The sequence below is a fragment of the Bufo bufo genome, chromosome 6 (assembly GCF_905171765.1).
Source record: "Bufo bufo chromosome 6, aBufBuf1.1, whole genome shotgun sequence".
Classification (NCBI taxonomy): domain Eukaryota; kingdom Metazoa; phylum Chordata; class Amphibia; order Anura; family Bufonidae; genus Bufo; species Bufo bufo.
The window spans coordinates 387,664,867-387,679,150 of record NC_053394.1 but is presented as its reverse complement, the minus strand read 5'-3'; the positions used below and the strand labels follow the sequence as shown (position 1 = coordinate 387,679,150).

Here is a 14,284-nt window from a genome sequence, read left to right as displayed (position 1 = left end):
GGTATCAGTACCGGCCAGGAGTAGTAGAAGTTGGCCACAGTTGTCCCTGGCTCATGAAAAAGTGATAAATTATTATTGAGGACAAAGAGGATGGGATTGTGGACTGGGGGAAGTATGGGGGGTATTAATATTACTGAAGGCACTGTCAGAGGTATTATTAATACTGGTAACACAACCAGGGCATTATTATTGCTGGGTCCACTATAAGGGGACGTTAAACAACTAGGACACCATAAGGGGCCTTACAGGGGCTTCAAAGCTATAGGGGTTTAGACGCTGTGAGTTTGTGTAGTGATCAGCGGCAGTGTACTAGAACCTATTCAAACATATTATGGGGAGGGGGAACCCTATCCACAGTTTGCCCTGGGGCCCTTAGAGCTCTAGTTAAGCCACTGTGTCCTTATACTATAAACAGTGATAATCAGGATGATCTAGTGGTGATAGATAATCAGTTCTCACCTCTCCTGTGTTCTCCCCTGTCCCTTATACTAGGTACAGTATCTTCATGCCTGCAGTCATCCCAAAACTGGTAGACAGAACAGGAAGACAGCATTAAAGGGTTTGTTCAGGAAAAAGTAACTTTTCACATGTGTCCACAGCCTCTACTATGGAAAGAGTCGTACTGCTACCCTCAGCTCCGGTTATGCACTCTGTCTCCATTATGTCCATCTTCCAGTAAATGATGTTTGCTTCCGGTACAGGCATGGTCACCTGCTTCCAGTCATTTGCTGCAGCAGAGCAGATGATTATGCCCATTCCTAGGAAGTAAACAAGCCACAGATCGAAAGAACTTTGGCTTACCGGCTTCACAGTCCTGGGGCGGGCAGCAAGGGCAACAGGTGCACAAACAATGTAATGTTATATACACACAATGTAATGTTATATACACACAATGTAATGTTAGGGATGGAATATAAGGGCTTCTCTCCCTGCATTGGAAACTGGTTGGAATAATGGAGCAAACAGATTGGATTTATACAGGAGACCTGCAGATATTTGGGTCAGATAACTCCTGCTGTCCGGGCGTTTTTGGTCGTCTTTTCAGGTCATATAAAACCTTCCACACGACTTCTCCAACCGTCTGATGACTTCTACAATATTTCTTTCACAGCTTGTGAATCCGGGTGAAGATCTGAACAATATTAGTCCTACAAAGACATATGTGAGGGGTGATGAGCAGAGTACAGAGGACATTCCTGCAGATAACAGCTCAGGTGAGTAGTGACCACTAAGTAAAGCAGAGAAGACTCACAGATTCTACTCCTTCACTGGATGATACAATTTTATGTTATATTTTTAGGTTCTCACTTCTGTCAATTTTTTTGCGTTATATTCACCGATTTCAGCTAAAATTCAAATTAAATATGGATGGAAATGTGACAGCGTTATAGGTGATATACAGTATATATATGATACATATAGTCCATTCTCAGGAGATGTCATTAATATCAGATCGGCGGCAGATTCAACTCCCGGCAGCCTTGTCGGGAGTTGAGAACCCCTTTAATCATCTGCAAATGCTAAAAAACTGAAACCAAATACGCAAAACATCTCGCTTGTATTGAGTATGAGAGCCACGTGCATAAATACATTCACTTTTACACGCCTTGGCATCCTACCAATGAGGTTACTAATGATTGTCTGAGGAATGTTCTGCCATGCTGAATGCATTTGGGCAAGCAAATCATCAAGATCTGTTGCTGGTGCCTACAGTATCCCACAAAAGTCAGTCCACCCCTCACATTTTTGTAAATATTTTATTCTATCTTTTCATGGGACAACCCTGAAGATCTGACACTTTGATACAATGTAAAGTAGTCAGTGTACAGCTTGTATAACGGTGTATACAGTTGTTGTGCCCTCAAAATAACTCAACACACAGCCACTAATGTGTAAACCGCTGGCAACAAGCGTGAGTACACCCCTAAATGAGAATGGCCAAATTGTGCCCAAAGTGTCAACATTTTGTGTGACCACCATTATTTTCCTGCACTGCCTTAACTCTCTTTGGGCATGGAGTTCACTAGAGCTTCACAGGTTGCCACTTGAATCCTCTTCCACTCCTCCATGAAGACATACGTCCATTTTAAAAAGACAACCTCTGGATAAAGAGACGAACATTGAGAAGCCTTGGTGTCTCCTCCACCCTGTATCGATGCTGAGTATTAACATACTGAGCGGAAAAACTGCAGTGGGGCACAGCGGGGCGTAGGAGGAATATTTGAAAAAAAAAAACATGAAAGGTCCTCTTTAAAGCTGATGAGCTTGGGCGAGAGAAGCTACATAGATTAGTTGGTAATCTGCACAGGATTGGCGCATGGCAAATGTGGTGCCAATATTCAAAAAGGGTCCAAAAACAGAGCCTGGAAACTATAGGCCGGTAAGTTTAACATCTGTTGTGGGTAAACTGCTTGAAGGTTTTCTGAGAGATGCTATCTTAGAGCATCTTAACGGAAATAAGCAAATAACGCCATATCAGCATGGCTTTGTGAGGGATCGGTCATGTCAAATTAATTTAATCAGTTTCTATGAGGAGGTAAGTTCTAGACTTGACAGCGGCAAATCAATGGATGTCGTATATCTGGACTTCTCCAAAGCATTTGACACTGTACCACATAAAAGGTTAGTATATAAAATGAGAATGCTTGGACTGGGAGAAAACGTCTGTAAGTGGGTAAGTAACTGGCTCAATGATAGAAAACACAGGGTGGTTATTAACGGTACATACTCAGATTGGGTCACTGTTACTAGTGGAGTACCTCAGGGGTCAGTATTGGGCCCTATTCTCTTCAATATATTTATTAATGATCTTGTAGAAGGCTTGCATAGTAAAATATCAATTTTCGCAGATGACACTAAACTGTGTAAAGTAATTTACACTGAAGAGGACAGTATACTACTACAGAGGGATCTGGATAGATTGGAGGCTTGGGCAGATAAGTGGCAGATGAGGTTTAACACTGACAAATGTAAAGTTATGCACATGGGAAGGAATAATGCAAGTCACCCGTACATACTAAATGGTAAAACGCTGGGTAACACTGACATGGAAAAGGATCTAGGAATTTTAATAAACAGCAAACTAAGCTGCAAAAAAACAGTGTCAGGCAGCTGCTGCCAAGGCCAATAGGATAATGGGTTGCATCAAAAGGGGCATAGATGCCCGTGATGAGAACATATTCCTACTACTTTACAAATCATTAGTCAGACCACACATGGAGTACTGTGTACAGTTCTGGGCTCCAGTGAACAAGGCAGACATAGCAGAGCTGGAGAGGGTCCAGAGGAGGGCAACTAAAGTAATAACTGGAATGGGGCAACTACAGTACCCTGAAAGATTATCAAAATTAGGGTTATTCACGTTAGAAAAAAGACGACTGAGGGGATATCTAATTACTATGTATAAATATATCAGGGGTCAGTACAGAGATCTATCCCATCATCTATCTATTCCCAGGACTGTGACTGTGACGAGGGGACATCCTCTGCGTCTGGAGGAAAGAAGGTTTGTACACAAACATAGAAAAGGATTCTTTACGGTAAGAGCAGTGAGACTATGGAACTCTCTGCCTGAGGAGGTGGTGATGGTGAGTACAATAAAGGAATTCAAGAGGGGCCTGGATGTATTTCTGGAGCGTAATAATTTTACAGGCTATAGCTACTAGAGAGGGGTCGTTGATCCAGGAAGATATTCTGATTGCCTGATTAGAGTCGGGAAGGAATTTTTTATTCCCCTAAAGTGAGGAAAATTGGCTTCTACCTCACAGTTTTTTTTTGCCTTCCTCTGGATCAACTTGCAGGATAACAGGCCGAACTGGATGGACAAATGTCTTTTTTCGGCCTTATATACTATGTTACTATGTAAGCAGCAAGTTTCCTTCTGGATTTCTCTCCTCCATCTACAGCTGGACAACGTGGTTGGTGACAATGGAAGGAACATTGTGGCTGCACTTCATTTGGGGGAAATAACCCATGTTCCCTCCATGGCACACATCATACATTTTTAGTGGTGCATCAATTTGTGAAAAAGTAACGTGGCTGGGACCCGCACCTATATCGAGAATGGAGCGGGCCAAAGTGGTGGCTGGAGGACTCTGGTCCGGCCACCCCCAAGCGCCCTTCCATAGAAGTGAAGGGGAGCGCACTGTGCATGACCAGCCACTATTTCCATTCACTTCCATGGGCCTGACTGATATAGCCGAGCCAGTGCTGCGCATGCACAGTGCATCCTCCACCACTTTTAGGGCTCTGTTTAGGAGATGGGTGCGGGTCCCAGCCGTGGGACCCGCACCTACCAGACAATAGTGGCATATCCTAGCGAATTGCTCCTATTGTTTCAGATGAGACAATCCCTTTAATCTAAATGCACTAAAAAATGAAGTTGTTATGGTGTGGGCCATGCGATTTTTTTAGTTGACAGTGACAGGACTGAGATTTGGAGAGACCTCGGTGTGCACAGTGTCCTAGCTGCAGTGATGATGTTCGGGTCACAGGATTATTCTTTGGCGCTATATGTAGTTTGTGTAATTGGGAAAGGCTGCAGGATAAGACTACATTCACACAACTGTGAAAAATGGCACACAGCTGTTTTCAAAATGAATTGAACTCAATGGCGCTATTCACATGGCCATTTTTTTTTTTTTAAGGCGAGTGTCACGGATAAGGTACAGGGTGAAACACCACACTGAAAACCAAGAGGGAAGGGGAAAGCCACTAGGCCTCAACGCTAGGGAAGGAAAGGGTCACCTCCTAGAGAACCCAACTCCTGGCCCCGACTCCTATCCATATGGGCACCCCTTGAAGGTCGAAGTGCCCATACACTGGAACCTGGAAGCCCTGGAGACCCTAAAAGATTTTGGCAGGGCTGAGACAACCGTTCCTTCCCAGATGAAGGAACAAGCATCTCCCTGAGGCCTAGTAACAACCAACAAAGGGAGAGAAGACAAAACACAAACAAGTGACACACTAACTTCTGTAGTAGATAGATGAACAGGAACTCAGAGATGACCACACACCAGCTCTTCCAACAACCAAATGAAGCTATCTACCGCATAGTCTGAAGGGTGGGGTCAGACTATATAGGGTAGAAGTGATGACCACAAGCTACACCTTAAACAAGGGATGTAGTCATTAACAAAATCAACACAGACTCAGGAGTAATCAGAGGCAGTTAGATTCCTCCACGCTCAGCCAGTCTTCCTGATCTCCTGACATCTGTCACATGCGGGACTGTGACAGCGAGTGACTAGTGGTTGTGAAAAATAGGACCTGTCCTATTTGTAGCCGTTTTCACTGCCAGATGGACCCCATTTAAATCAATAGGACTATTTTTAATGGCCATTTAGACAGGAGTGCACCCATGTAGTGGCCATTTAAAATGGGTACACTAGTGGAAAATGGCCTTTTAGGGGTTAAAATAAAAATTAATTGCCTTATCCGCTTGCACACACAAGGCAGTCTCTCTTGGTGCTGAAGGACATGTGCTACCAACGTGATGACATCACCATGCTCTCCCAGCATTATTGCTTAGGAGCACATCATGACATGATCCCACTGAGAGTGTAGGTCCGTTAGCACCAAATGAAGAGCGACTTTTCTCTATGCCTGCAAGTCGATGAGAGGAGTAATTTTGTTTTTTTCCCCATAAAAACAAAACCCTGCACATTATTAACCCTTTAAGGACCCATGATGTAGCTGTACGTCATGGGTCCGATCACTAAACATGGCGCCCGCTCCAGCGTGTAGCAGACGCCTTGGCCGCGGGGTCTCTGTTATTTTAAATGGCAGCCTTGTATTGATATAGTGCAAATGAAGTCTTCAATGATGGCTATTTGGCCATCACTGAATACTATGGGCAATCGAATGATTGCCAGTTATTGTCACCCAAGGTGACTTAAAAAAAGTAAAAATAAGTTTTTACAAATATAAAAAAAAAAGTTCAAATCACCCCCCTTTCTTTAAAATAAAAATACTGAACAAATAAAAAAAATAAACATCATGGGCATCGCCATGTGCGAAAATGCCCATACTATTAAAATATTACAATATTAATGGCATACGGCAAATGGTGTAGCGGGGAAAAATATTAAAACAGACAATTTGCCATTTTTTGTCACTTCAACTACCCAATAATTTTTTAATAAAAAGTGATCAAAAAGTCGCACACACTTAAAATTGGTATCACTGAATAGAACAGATCGTCCTGCAAAAAATGAGCCCTCACACAGCACCGCACACATAGCTACAAAAAAGTTATAGGGGTCAGAATATGGTTATAAAAAAAAAAACATTTCTCAAAGTTTTAAAAAATTTTTTCAGTATTAGGCCACTTGCACACGACCGTATGGCTTTTTCAGTATTTTGCGGTCCGCAAAAAACAGGGATGACATCCGTGTGCATTCCGTTTTTTACGGAACATCTGGCCCCTAATAGAACAGTACTATCCTTGTCCGTTATGCGGACAATAATAGGACATGTTCTATATTTGAACGGAACGGAAAAACAGAAATACGGAAACGGAATGCATACGGAGTACATTCCGTTTTTTTTTGCAGACCCATTGAAATTAATGGTTCCATATACGGAAAGCAAAAAACTGAAAGTAAACGGAAAAATAAAATGTTCGTGCATTAGACCTTAAAACGCAAATTTTTTTTATACAAGTGTGGTAACGTTGGAACCATACTGACCTGGAGAATGAAGATAACAGGTCAATTTTACCGCATAGTTGTTGTACAGTGTAAAAAAAAAAACGTTAACAGAATAGCATTTTCTCCCAATTCTACCCCATTTGGAAATTCTTTTCCCGCTCCCTACTACATTGTATGCAACCATAAATGGTGCCATTAGAAAGTACAACTTGTCCCGCAAAAAATAAGCCCTCATAAGGCTATGTGAATAGAAAAATAAAAAAGTTAGGACTATGGGAAGGCGGGAGTGAAAAACTAAAATGGAAAATTCCAGTTTCTTTAAGGGGTTAACATTATTAATTATTACTGATGGGGACCACCCTGAGGAACATTATTACTAACTGGGGCCACTATGGGGGACATTATGTATATTGCAGGGGTTGGTAATTAAATAAATAAAATAAAAATCATCTAAATCATTATCAAATAATGGCCCTTAAAAATGAATGCAAAACGTCCGGATGACCAAGAAAAGGATGCGAAAAATGGCCATGAAAAACTGAGTGTCCGTTTTTTTTATGGCTTTTTTTTTCACATGTGAATTTAGCCTTAAGAGGTCATACAAAAAAGTCTCACCACTGAACACCATATATTTGCCTGCTGCTGGGAAGAGCATGATGTGCTCGGTATTACTTTTTTAACTTTATTCACAGTACAGGATCTTCACTGATGTAAAGGGGGTACTAAGGGACAGCACTACTGCAGGAGGCACACTTAGGGGGCATAACTACTGTGTGGACACATCAAGGGGACATTCTACTGAGTGGGGGGCACTTAGGGAGCATCAGTACTGTGAAGAGGGCACTAAGGGGGAATTCCACTGTGAAAGGGACACTGAGAGGAGATAACTATTGTGTGGGGCAGAAGAGGGGATTTGTCGCCTCTTGTCCAGCGCTAGTAAATGTTTTATTTATATATCTTTTAAATAACTGATTGGGTGGGGGTTGCAGGAAAGTAGCTCAAGGTGGGAGCCAGCATTTTCTAGTTATGCCACTCGGTCCACTATTAGATTGTGGTCTGTTTGACCACCACTGTTTTACTCAATTGATACTTTAATTTTGTGCCATGTCTTATACTTTCTGTGGATTTTTTATTTATTGGAAAAGTTATAAAATTTCAATACAATTTTAATGTTATTCATCAATAATAAAATGTATTTTATTCTTGGCAGATGACTGTACCAGGAACTTAGAGAAACATCTGGTATCGTCAGATTTTGAAGTAGATGATTGTGGTATCACACGAGATACATTTGAAGAGCATGCCAATATGCAAGATATACCCTCATCCAATCACAGCAACAACGCATCATTTGATTCTTTTAAACAGGTCCGATCTTCTGATTCATCACAGACTGTAACACCGAATAAAGGTCACAGAAGAGGTGCTAAACATCAAACCGCTTACATAAGAGGGAAGCCATTTTCATGTTCAGAATGTGAGAAATGTTTTCACTATAAATCAGCTCTTGTTAAACATCAGAGAGTTCACACAGGGGAGAAGCCATTTTTATGTTCAGAATGTGGGAAATGTTTTAACCTTAAATCAAATCTTGATACACATCAGAGAGTTCACACAGGGGAGAAGCCATTTTCATGTTCAGAATGTGGGACATTTTTTAAGCATAAATCACATCTTGTTAGACATCAGAGAAATCACACAGGAGAGAAGCCATTTTCATGTTCAGAATGTGGGAAATGTTTTAGCCGTAAATTAGGTCTTGTTATGCATCAGAGAAATCACACAGGAGAGAAGCCATTTTCATGTTCAGAATGTGAGAAATGTTTTAATATGAAATCAGAACTTGTTATACATCAGAGAAATCACACAGGAGAGAAGCCATTTTCATGTTCAGAATGTGTGAAATTTTTTCACAATAAATCAGTTCTTGTTAAACATCAGAGAATTCACACAGGGGAGAAGCCATTTTCATGTTCAGAATGTGGTAAATGTTTTAACCGTAAATCAAATCTTGATGCACATCAGAGAATTCACACAGGGGAGAAGCCATTTTCATGTTCAGAATGTGAGAAATGTTTTAATATGAAATCAGAACTTGTTATACATCAGAGAAATCACACAGGAGAGAAGCCATTTTCATGTTCAGAATGTGTGAAATTTTTTCACAATAAATCAGTTCTTGTTAAACATCAGAGAATTCACACAGGGGAGAAGCCATTTTCATGTTCAGAATGTGGGAAATGTTTTAATCGTAAATCAAATCTTGATGCACATCAGAGAATTCACACAGGGGAGAAGCCATTTTCATGTTCAGAATGTGAGAAATGTTTCAACGATAAATCATCTCTTGTTAAACATAAAAAAAAACACATATAAGAGAAGCCATCTTCATGCTTAGCCCGTTAGTGACCTCATTTATGTGTTTCTATGGTGTTCACTAACTAGATTTATTTCTTCAGATACTCTTTTTTTTACAGGGAGATAAAACAGTGCCAAAGGTAGCTGAGTGCTTGGAGCGATGATTGGGACCATTGTGAGAGCTCCCCAAACAAACATAGTCTCCTTTTTTTTTTAAATATATCTCCTCGAAACACAAATGTTTAGTGAGAGAAAAAAATATAAACTGTTTCCCACCCTGCCTGTGATCGGTATGGGGACCTTCCATTCCTGTTAAACTGCAAATACAGGGGCCTATATGTGAAAGTCCAAAAAATAGAGCTGGATTCCCACAAGAGCTGGTGTCCAGACATGTGGAAAAAGGGGTGTAAATTGCCAGTTATTTGCAGTCAAGTGGAATGACAGATAGGATATAACATAGTTTATAAGGCGGAAAAAAGACATCTGTCCAACCAGTTCGGCCTGTTATCCTGCAAGTTGATCAAGAGGAAGGCAAAAAAAAAACTGTGAGGTAGAAGCCAATTTTCCCCACTTTAGGGGGGGGGGGGAATTTGTTCCCGACTCCAATCAGGCAATCAGAATAACTCCCTGAATCAACGACCCCTCTCTAGTAGCTATAGCCTGTAATATTATTACACTCCAGAAATACTTCCAGGCCCTTTTTGAACTCTTTTAGTGAACTCGCCATCACCACCTCCTCAGGCAGACAGTTCCATAGTCTCACTGCTCTTACCGTAAAGAATCCTATTCTATGTTTGTGTACAAACCTTCTTTCCTCCAGACGCAGTGGATGTCCCCTCGTCACAGTCACAGTCCTGGGGATAAATAGATGATGGGAGAGATCTCTGTACTGACCCCTGACATATTTATACATAGTAATTAGATCTCCCCTCAGTCGTCTTTTTTTCTAAAGTGAATAACCCTAATTTTGATAATCCTTCAGGGTACTGTAGTCAACCCATTCCAGTTATTACTTTAGTTGCCCTCCTCTGAAACCTCTTCAGCTCTGCTATGTCTGCCTTGTTCACAGGAGCCCAGAATTGTACACAGTACTCCATCTGTGGTCTGACTAGTGACTTGTAAAGTGGCAGGACTATGTTCTCATCACGGGCATCTATGCCCCTTTTGATGCAACCTATTATCCTATTGGCCTTGGCAGCATCTGCCTGACACTGGTTTCTACAGCTTAGTTTGCTGTTCACTAAAATTCCTAGGTCCTTTTCCATGTCAGTGTTACCCAGCGTTTTACCATTTAGTATGTACGGGTGACTTGCATTATTCCTTCCCATGTGCATAACCTTACATTTGTCAGTGTTAAACCTCATCTGCCACTTCTCTGCCCAAGCCTCCAATCTATCCAGATCCCTCTGTAGCAGTATACTGTCCTCTTCTGTGTCAATTACTTTACACAGTTTAGTGTCATCTGCAAAAATTGATATTTTACTATGCAAGCCTTCTACAAGATCATTAATAAATATATTGAAGAGAATAAGGCCTAATACTGACACCTGTGGTACCCCACTAGTGACAGTGACCCCATGAGTGTGTACCATTAATAACCACCCTTTGTTTTCTATCACTGAGCCAGTTACTTATCCACATACAGACATTTTCTCCCAGTCCAAGCATTCTCATTTTATATACCAACCTTTTATGAGGTACAATGTTAAATGCTTTGGAGAAGTCCAGGTATACGACATCCATTGATTCGCTGCTGTCAAGTCTAGAACTTACCTCCTCATAGAAACTGATTAAATTAGTTTGACATGACTGATCCCTCATGAAGCCATGCTGATATGGCGTTATTTGCTTATTTTCATTGAGGTACTCCAAGATAGCATCTCTTAGAAAACCTTCAAACTGTTTACCCACGACAGATGTAAAACTTGCCGGCCTATAGTTTCTGGTTTTGTTTTTGGACCCTTTTTGAATATTAGCACCACATTTGCTTTGTACCAATCCTGTGGAACACCCCCTGTCAGTATAGAGTCCTTAAATATCAGAAATAAGGGACATTACTTAACTCTCTTAGGATACGGGGGTTTAAGACAAATTGCTGGGACCAGATGGCAATTTTTTATTTTTAAACATAATTTTTATTGGTGTGCCATATTTTCAGTTACATACCTTAGGTCGGAAAATGGTACCCGACATGGCAGCAGTTTACAAGTTTTTTTATAGTGTAAGAAAAACAATAATAACAAAGTAACTGGAGGGATATATCATAACCTCAAGTATGTAGTTATATTCTGTTATATCACAAGGCAGTTATCGAGAGTCAGATCATCTATGTGGTAGATGAAAGGAGTAAGGGCTTAGTATAATGAAAAGACAATATTTATAGTAATGTATACGCATTGAAAATACATTGCTATATATATCAGTACACATTAAGATACTTGGATTGTATAGGAGCACTTAAGAAGTTGGTGAGTAAAATGTGGATGAAGTCCAGATTTCCGATCTAACTCTGTTTATTTAAGTAATGGAATGCCGAGGCAGACATCTTCTCATACCAACACTGTTCGTTAACCATTTTAATAATAGTAGAGATATGTATGTATAGGAGTTTGAGTTTTCCATGATGAGGCAATTTTGTGTCTTACTGTTATACACACATGAGAGATAATGGTAGCATGTAGAAAGGTAAATGTATCTATACCCAATGATAATAGAGCTAGGGCAGGATCCGGAATGAGTGGGAATAGGCATAGATTGATTAGCATTTGGAAAACCTGAATCCAAACACCCTTTATGGGACTGCAGTCCCACCACATATAGATGAAGGTGCCTTCTTTCTTCCTACATCTCCAACACAAATTGGATGTATCCGGGAATATATGAGACAATTGGGAAGGGGTGAGGTACCATCTGTAAAATATTTTCCTGTGAGTTTCCAGATGTGACGTACATTTGGAGAGTTTTGTTATGGGTGAAAGGGCTGCCTTCCATTGGTCATCTTGAAATACCTGGTTTAAATCGCAATGCTATTTACTTATGATAGAATCCGATTTGTCTATTTCCTCTAGCAATAGAGTCTTGTAGCAGAAAGAGATGCTGTGGGAATTAGAATTAGGATTATTCATCCATAAATTCATTAGTGATGGAGATGGCAGAGATTTTGAAGTTTGTGGATTTGACCAGGTGTTTCAGTTGTATATACATGAAATAGTCTAACTCTGGAAGGTGGTATTTTTGGGCTAGTATGGGGAATGGGAGAGGATCAAGGCCTCCTATGTCTCTCAGGTAAATGATACCTTTATTATTTCAATTCGATACGGAAAAGTCAGGGATAAATATTTCAAAGACCTTTTATGGGTCTGTCTAGTATATCTATAGGGTTGAAGAGCTCATGGGTTTTTGTATGAAACCACACCTTAATTATAGCATGAAGTGTAGAAGATGGAAAAGGAGCTTTATGTAGTGGTATAAAGTTGAGAAGTGCATGTAACAGATGCGAAATGTCACAATTTTTCAGCAACCCAAGTTCAATTTGTACCCAACTCTTATAGGTATCTTTTATCCATAGTAATTTCAGTTGAGACAATATCCATGATTTATTATATAAGGAAAGAGAGGGGTAGGTTACTCCCCCTCTGTATAGGTGTGAAAACAAAATACTAGATTTGACCCTGACTCTTTCCATTCCATATACATTTTGTGTTAATGGTTTGGAGATTTCTAAGGACCGTGGGATGTATATTGGTAGATTTCTGAAGGTGTAGAGGATTTTTGGTAGGATCATCATCTTGGAAATCGCTATTCTACCTAGCCAGGAGATGCCGAATGTCTTGTAGAAGGATAATACTAAGTCCAGTATGGCCGTCCCTCTAGTCGGGTCCAGAACAAGTTGGGAAAGGTAATTGTCTTTGGTTATTGCCAAGAACATGTTTCCTTTATGAGATGTACAGGTTTCAGTTTTCCAGTCTATATCTAGGTAGTTAAAGTCGTCTATTTTGTTTAGTAGTAGATTTTCTGTGGACTTTGGTAGATTAGGTGGTTTATAATAAACGCCTATTAGTATTTTATTATTGGTTTTTTTTCTCCATGTATTTCTACTCACAGTGATTCCACATGTTCATGTCCCTCGCTTATATCTTCTCGGACTGTGGGCTTTAGACAGGACTTTACATACAGGCAGACCCCTCCCCCTCTCCGGTTTTGACGATCCTTTCTAAACAGACTGTAACCCTGTACATTAACCGCCCAGTCATAGTTATCATCCAGCCATGTCTCAGTTATTCTCACTATGTCATAGTCCTCCTCACACATCACTAATTCCAGTTCACCAGTTTTATAAGTCAGGCTTCTGGCATTAGTATACATACAATTAAGAGGTTTATGTATATTTTTTACCCTACACCTTTCCTTCTGAACTGTTCTACTCCCTCCTTCCATTCCTCCCCCAGTTCTATTACCTTGCCCCACTATCTTCCCCTCCTATAACGTAATTTCCCCCCCAGTCCCTAGTTTAAAGACTCCTCCAACTTTCTAGCCATCTTCTACCCCAAAACAGCTGCCCCTTCCCCATTGAGGTGCAGCCCATTCCTACGATAGAGCCTGTAGTCGACAGAGAAGTCAGCCCAGTTCTCTAGGAACCCAAACCCCTCCTTCCTAAACCAGTTCTTGAGCCACTTGTTAGCCTCCCTAATCTCCCACTGCCTTTCTTGTGTGGCTCGTGGTAGAGGTAGTATTTTGGAAAACACTACGTTTGAGGTCCTTGCCCTAAGCTTGTGACCTAAAACCCTAAGATCATTTTTAAGGACGCTCCACCTACCTCTGAGCATGGGACAGCACAGGGGTAGTAATAGAGAGAGGGGCTACCACTGATAAGAGTAAGCTTGTCTGCGTGACACACAATAAATCTATGGGAGTAATGTATCTTTCAGCCATACCTGAAGCACAAAACCAGGGCCTAATATAATAGGATAATAATCTGTCTATTCCAGCCCCGGTCTGTTCTACCCTATACGTATTTGTAACATTAAAAAAAACTGTCAGCTCTGGTCTTACTGGACACATGTCATCAGTAATGTGCAAGATCTCCCAAAAAGTGACCCCTGCTAGGATTGCCTCATTACATAGAGGCCATTACTCGTCTTCCTAGAGAAATATCTTCTTAATCTGTACACCCTGACCAAAATGTACCTGTAGATAAATCCAACAAGTGGGGCCCCCGCCACCCCTGTATTTGTAGAAGTCATGTGGTTCACTCATCTCACATGAATTTACCAGTG

The 14,284-nt window shown here is 40.8% G+C and overlaps 1 pseudogene; it reads left to right on the top strand.

The window, feature by feature from the left end:
- Positions 1-14,284, top strand: part of LOC121003527 — a 1,246,211-nt pseudogene that overhangs the window by 1,113,726 nt on the left and 118,201 nt on the right.